This window comes from Camelus dromedarius, chromosome 16, assembly GCF_036321535.1.
Source record: "Camelus dromedarius isolate mCamDro1 chromosome 16, mCamDro1.pat, whole genome shotgun sequence".
In the NCBI taxonomy this organism is placed as follows: Eukaryota; Metazoa; Chordata; class Mammalia; order Artiodactyla; family Camelidae; genus Camelus; species Camelus dromedarius.
This window is the reverse complement of record NC_087451.1, coordinates 14067730-14074349: the sequence shown is the minus strand read 5'-3', so window position 1 is coordinate 14074349 and position 6620 is coordinate 14067730. Positions and strand designations below refer to the sequence as shown.

The 6620-nt window shown below is 47.9% G+C and overlaps 1 long non-coding RNA gene across 1 annotated transcript in view; it reads right to left on the bottom strand.

The window, feature by feature from the left end:
* Nucleotides 1-230: 230 nt before the first annotated feature.
* Nucleotides 231-6620, bottom strand: part of LOC135323193 (uncharacterized) — a 118588-nt gene continuing 112198 nt past the window's right edge. The window contains exon 3 of the long non-coding RNA XR_010384446.1: nucleotides 231-852. This is a non-coding gene — a long non-coding RNA (uncharacterized LOC135323193). The remainder of the gene's footprint in view (nucleotides 853-6620) is intronic.

Genomic DNA, 6620 nt, shown 5'->3' with positions numbered 1-6620 from the left:
TTAAATATATGGAATTATCTATTACAATACTTCAATATTTATTTACATTGATTTCGCTTTAAATGCTTTGTAAATCATAGCAAAAAATTATGGCCTTCCAACAGAGAGTCATATACCGTAATCAACTGGAAGAAAGTCGGCATTGTAATTTAAAATAAAAAAAAAAATCCTTATGTGAGTCTCTCATTTAAATTAAGAGACAGGACGTGATTCAAATAATAAGACCCAAGTGAGGCTGGTTTTTCTTGGCAAATTAGTAGAGGTTTTAACTGGAACTGAAAAGGTGTTAAGGTGGAACACTGACCTTATTAGACCTTAATTATTTTCTGTTGTTACATTCCTGGAGCAGATGGTTTTTATTTTTTTCCCCAAAGTGGCCATGTTAAGCTTCATCACAGGAACTTTGCCTTTAGAAAGATGTCACTTCTCAAGAGGCATTAGTGGGATAAAGAGCAGACACTTCACCTGTGTCCTTTTTCTCCATCCTAGAGTTTCCTGGGCATCTGGAACTGCTGGTTTGGAGGCATCGTTCTTGTCCTTGAAAACAGAGAATTCACTACGCTGTGTCTCCCGGCTTCTTCAGCTTCTTCACCCAGGCTTCTTAGTGGCATCCTCCTCCCCGGGGACCTATCCTCTGCCAACTGGTACAGCCAGCATCCATCTGGCCAGGAGGGAGGAGGGGGTGTGCGTGCGCATGCGCGTGCTGGGTGATGGGACCCAGCCAGCGGTGTTTTCCTCCTCTTTCACTGCAACCTTCCTGCACTGCCTTCCGTGGCCAAATGTGGCTGATCTTTGGTCCCAGAGCTAGCCAGGCCCAGACCAAGATGTCCACGGCACCTGATCAAACACCACCTGGAAATGAAAATGAAAAAACACCAGTCCCTCTACACGGAAATAATGCTAGTTAATGGCGCTGCGTTGTACCTGGTACACAGTGGGTGGCTGGTAGTGTGGCTCTTTTTTTTTTTTTTTTTTGGCTGGAAGGAGGTGCAGTTAGAAAAGGGTCTTTTCTACTTGATTCCAGACCCCTCCACTTCCCGTATCTCGTACATGGCCCTGGGGTGCCATGGTGGGGAAGAAATATTGAGCCCCAAGAAGACCCCGCGCAAACATCCATTCCATAACCATAGCCTCCCGGAACACAACCCAGCTGAGCTCTTTTTATTCAATGCAATCCTCTGCATTCTTCCCATTAACCTTTTAATTGACTGATTTGATCAGAGCGAGGGAGAACTTTTCCCTTGGCCTGGTGTCCTGGGGACCATGTTTGGTGGTTCCTCACTACCCAGGAGAAGGTTGGGATACGGGTGGAGGATGCCGTAAAGAGATAGGAAAGGCCCGAGTGGGACCCGTTAGGCCATTACAGGCGGCGGGATCCCCGAAGGAAGAGGGAGATCAAGGCTTTCTTTGGTTACCCGTCAGCTGTGAACAGGGCATATACCGTAGAGGCGGGACCTGCACTCTTCAGAGGAGATCCAGAGTCCTAGGACATCAGGTCAGAAAGGGTTCAGAGGTCATCTAGGCAGACTTTCTTTATAAAGAGGACGCTGATGTGCTTTGAAATGATCGAACACCCTGCCTGTGGGTCCGTGGGGAGCAGAGTTAAGATGATGACAGAGGGGTCAAAAGTTGCAGCTGTGTGGTCTCTGGCCTATGGCTGAGCAAAAGTTCACCTTGAGCCAGGCTCATCCTGGCACAGGTGGGCCAATCCCTGCTCCTGGCCAGCTCGGGTGACCCTTTCTGGACCCCACTCATCACTCAGAAAGGCTACGGATACCGTGACTCCCAATAACATGACTGAAGATAGGTAGACAAGTATTATCATACCCATGTTACAGATAGATAAACTGAGGCCCAGATAGATTAAGTACCCTGCTCTCCCCTCTCCCCAGCTACTGAGAGGCAGAACTGGGATGTGAACTCAAGTCTCTCTGACTCTAGATGCATCAGAATTCCTACTGGGAGGGCAATAATACCTGGGGGGATGTGAGCTCCACGAGGGCAGGGATCTGCAGATGTTTTGTTCACTGCTGTCTCCCCAGCCCCTGGAACAGTGCCTGGCACATGGTGAACAAGAAATATTTCAAAATAACAAATGTCGACTTTAACGGAAGGTGTGGTGGTGTAGCAAAGTGAGTTAGGAATGAACACTTTATTGGGAGATACATATTTTTAAAAGCTTTTGGGGGGAAGTAATGAGGTTTTTATTTATTTATGTATTCATTTATGTTAACGGACGTACTGGGGATTGAACCTCGTGCGTGCGCACACACTCTCCCACTGAGCTATTCCCTTCCCCTAGGAGCTATGTATTGCATCACAGTCTCATGGAAGGTCCTGTGGGGTAGAGAACTTGGGGTAGCTTTTCACTGTTCATGGTACCCTCTTCTGGCTCTTTTTATACCCAGTTACCACCATGACAGTGGTTTAGGCCCCAGATAGTGGTTAGTTAAGTGGAAAGGAAATAAAATTAAGAAAAATCAACATTAGCGATGAAGTATGTCCATAGACATACACTGATTATATTGAAATGATGTCATAGAGATAAATAGTGTCTTGCCCCTCGGTAGAGTCCTTGGGAGGACATTATGGAGAAAAGAACACTGCATGTTTTCCTAATCAATGGATCCTTTAGTTTTATATCTAAAGATATTGGCCCTCGATGCCAAGGAACCAACTTTTACTCAGCTGATTTTTACTGAGCACCTACTATATTCCATGCACTGGGTGAGGTCCTATTAGGTACGGAGATGCCCAATGGATGTCCCATGGCCCTCGGGAGCAAGGCCAAGGCCTCGGGAGACTGCCCTTGGGGCAGCCAGGCTTGTCCAGTGGCTTGCTTGGCCCAACTTGGCTCGTCCTTCTCTCCTCCAGGGTGTGAGGAGAGTCAGCCTCTTGCTCTAGGAGGTCAGCCCAAGGGTCTCTCTCTTTCTCTCCCCTCCCCTCTCTCCCTCCCTTCTTCCCCTCCACCCCCACCTCAATCCCTGGCTGACTGAAAAGGTGCAAGAGGGAATCAGAGATTCTGCGCTGTTTGTTTTGGGTTCAATGAAATCTCATTTACACGTGTTAATTGCAACTAATTGGCACTAATTGGATGAACAGGAAACCCTCTGGGAGCACTCATACCTTTAATTTGTAGTAAATATCATTAATTAACATATGCTAATTAGAGCCAATTAACATTGATTAAGGGTTTCCAGCTACTTGGAAAGTACAACTCTGTGTCCTCCTCTCTTGGTTGTCTGAAGTCAGCACAAGATAATGAGACATGAAGTCTGGGCGGTGAGAGGAGGAGACCCTTGTGGCTGCCTCTCCAGGTGGGGGCCACGACGGCCGCTGCAGCCCTCACCTGAGCTGGGTGCTTGGAGGATGGCACCCTGCCCGCTCCCTCCCCAGGGAAGAGGGGGCTGCAGGGGAGGGGCTGCAAGGTTAGCACTTCTGGGAGGAACAGGCAGGGGATGTTCTGGGTGTTGGAACGTTCTCCCCTTGGCCTGGGTTCCAGGGTGGGTTGAAAGACACTAGAGGTCAGCCTGGCAGGGAGGGTGGGACTGCTGAGACCAAAGCAGGGTTTGGACTCTTTTCATGCAGATGATGGAAGTTGAGACCCCCACTGGCCAGAGTCCTGTTTGGCACATTTGCAGACAGACACACACACAACCGCCCCCGCCCCCACCCCAGACGTCCTCCATCTGACATGGATGTGTGGATGGGATACCTCCTTGGTCTGACAGGTGCATAGGTGGAGGGACCACCTCTGTCAGACATCTCCTTTGCCCATCTTTGGGATGTATTTCACTCCAGATTGGGATGTTGTTCAAACTATCCAGGGTATTGGTATCAGATAGAAACCAAAACCATTTGCCTGGGAACTAGAAGGCTTTTAGGTCTGCTTTTAGCTCTGTTACTAACTAGCTATGGGGCTCTTGGGATTCATTTAAATGTATTTACATATATATGTTTTATTTTAGTCCAATACAAAAGGAATAAATTTATTGCAGACCCCGCACCCCAGGAATGCGCTTTCTGTAATAGGCTGCTAAGGCCTGCCTTTCCTTTTCTGCAGTATTCGCCTCATTGTTTCATGTCTGATGTCCATCTTCACTAACAATCTCTAAGTTGCCTGAAAGCAGTGTTCGAGGCTGGCTTGCTGATTGTGGCATCTCGTGGGCACTAGAAAAGTTGCTGTTGAGTTAAATAGTATGTAGGGTGAAAAAAAAGTTGCTGAATGAATAAATGAACACACAAAACCATCTGCAGTTTCAACCACCACAGAGAAAACATTTAGGGGGTTCGTGTTTGCATTTATATTTATATATCTACATATTACATAAATACAGTATGTTTTATATATATAAAACACATATATAGTATAAATATTTGTCCCAAAAGGCCTAGTGTAGTTTTTGCTCTAATAACTTCTAAAGTCTAAGTGCTGCAAACTTTAAAAATCAAAGAAATCATTTAAAATTTTATTTAGATTTATTATACATTTATTCTAGTTGTATGAATTTTGAATAATACATTTAAAAATTTCAGTTTCTGTTTTAGTCCCTCTGAATGAAGGCAGCAAACAAGAACTCAAAAACTGAAACTAAAATTTGATTATTCAGAATTCATAAGACTAAATGTGTGTACTCTTGCCAGCACTGAGAATTGTTCTCTTTCAACCGCTGGCTAAGTCATGAAGCCAACTTTCACATCTGTGGAATGGGGCCAGTGATACCTGAATTTTCTGGCCTCTCATGTGGAAGGATGTGGGTGATTCTGTAACCCAAGGAAAGGAGTATTACCCCAGCAACCTGAGAAGAAAAAGCTTTATAGCTCCCAGATCTCAGCTTCTGGCTCTGATGGAAAGAGATAAGGCCTGGAGAGGGACAGAATCTGGTAGGGGTTGGGGTATAGCTCAGTGGCAGAGCACGTGCTTAGCATGCATGAGGTCCTGGGTTCAATCCCCAGTACCTCCACTTGAATAAACAAACAAACCTCATTACCTTCCTCCCTCCCCCCAAAAAAGTCAAAAGAGAACCTGGCAGAGACCTCACCTCCAAGGGGACCTCGGTGGTAGATCCTTACTTAGCTAACTCAGAAATAGGGCTGCCCTGGAGGGGTTTGGGGGTCAGGACAATGTGAACTGCAAAGCTGGAAAGATCACCCTTTGTGGGGCTAGACTCCAAACAGGGGAAAGTGGATTAAAAGCCATTACCGTGGGACAGGCCCTCTTCTAAATGTTTTTCGTGCATTCATTCACTTAATCCTCCCACGACCCAGTGATGTAGGCACTACTATTATCTGCATTTCACAGAGGAAATGGAGGCTCAGAGAGGTCAACTAAGGTGCTCCAGCTCACACAGCCAAGTGGCAGGGCTACCACTTGAATTTAAGTTTAGCTGCTGTGCGCTACCCCCTCACTCCCACCCACGTTTTTGGTGCCTGTAGAGCAGCTCCAGGAAGCCATGGCTCCCAGTGCGGGGAGCTCCTGACTCTGCCAAGGCCTCTGCAGCATTGCTGAGTGGACCCCATTCCCAGCTCCCTCCCCAAGGATATCTGAGGTCTGAGGGAGAGCTGCTGGCAAGGTTCACAGCAGCTTAATTACCAAAGTGATTTTAATTTGTTTTTGTTAATTGAAATCTCATTAAGCAAGTAATTTACTCCAACACAGCTCAGGAGTCCACAATTCTACGTGTGAGGAGGCTAAAAGGGTTTTTAGATTTCGCCTTCATCTGGTGATTGTGCTTCTGACCTTATCCTGTGGCCTGTGTGAATGTGAGTAGGTGTGCACACGTGTGGAAGGGCCCTCCCAGCTGGCCAGGGGCACCCTTTCTCCTTGACCTGCACTTGCCTGTCCCACCACCCCAGGGCCCTGGCCCCTGCCTGCCTTGCCCTGTATTCTGGAATGATGAGAAAAAAGTGAACCCAGGCCACCCCTCTGCAGAGCGAATGCGCACCTGGGTGTGTGGCACGTGGTACAGACACACAGGCACCAGTTAGTATTTGTCGGTCTTTGTGCCAAGCACTGCTCTAGGTGTGAACTGGAGATGCTGGGGTGACAAACGGCACTTTTTAAGGGAGCTCTTTTCTGAACCCTGGACTTCGTGATTCCACCGACTAAATGTCCTGAGTCCTCCTTCGTTACTTGCGTCTCACGCGTTGTAATTCCTCGCCATCGTGGTCCTTCCCTGACTGTAAACTCCAAGAGGGTCGGGGCCCTTTGGCCTCCTCACAGCTGTGGGGACTCTCAGCGGGGTTTGGGGTGGGCAATTCTTTATCGAATGGGACTGTGCTGGGACTTGCCTGCCAGTTAGAATTCCTGGGCCTGGCTTATTCAGGACCAGCAGCATCCCACCAGAGAATTGTGACAACTCAAACGTGCCCTCCGCGTGTTTCCAACCCCCCGGAGTGGAGTGGGGATTTGAAACCAGTGCAAGTGCCCGCACACTGCCTGGCACATAGTAGGTGCTCTGTGAGCATTTGCTGGGTGGGTGACGGGGAGCGTGTGGAGCTGTGCCTCTGACCTGGTCCGTATTTCTCTGTGATGTGTGTGTGTGCACATGTGCGTGTGCGACTGTGAAATGTGTGTGCTGCTCCCCTGACCTGAACCCCTGGGTGCGCTGGGCCAGCAG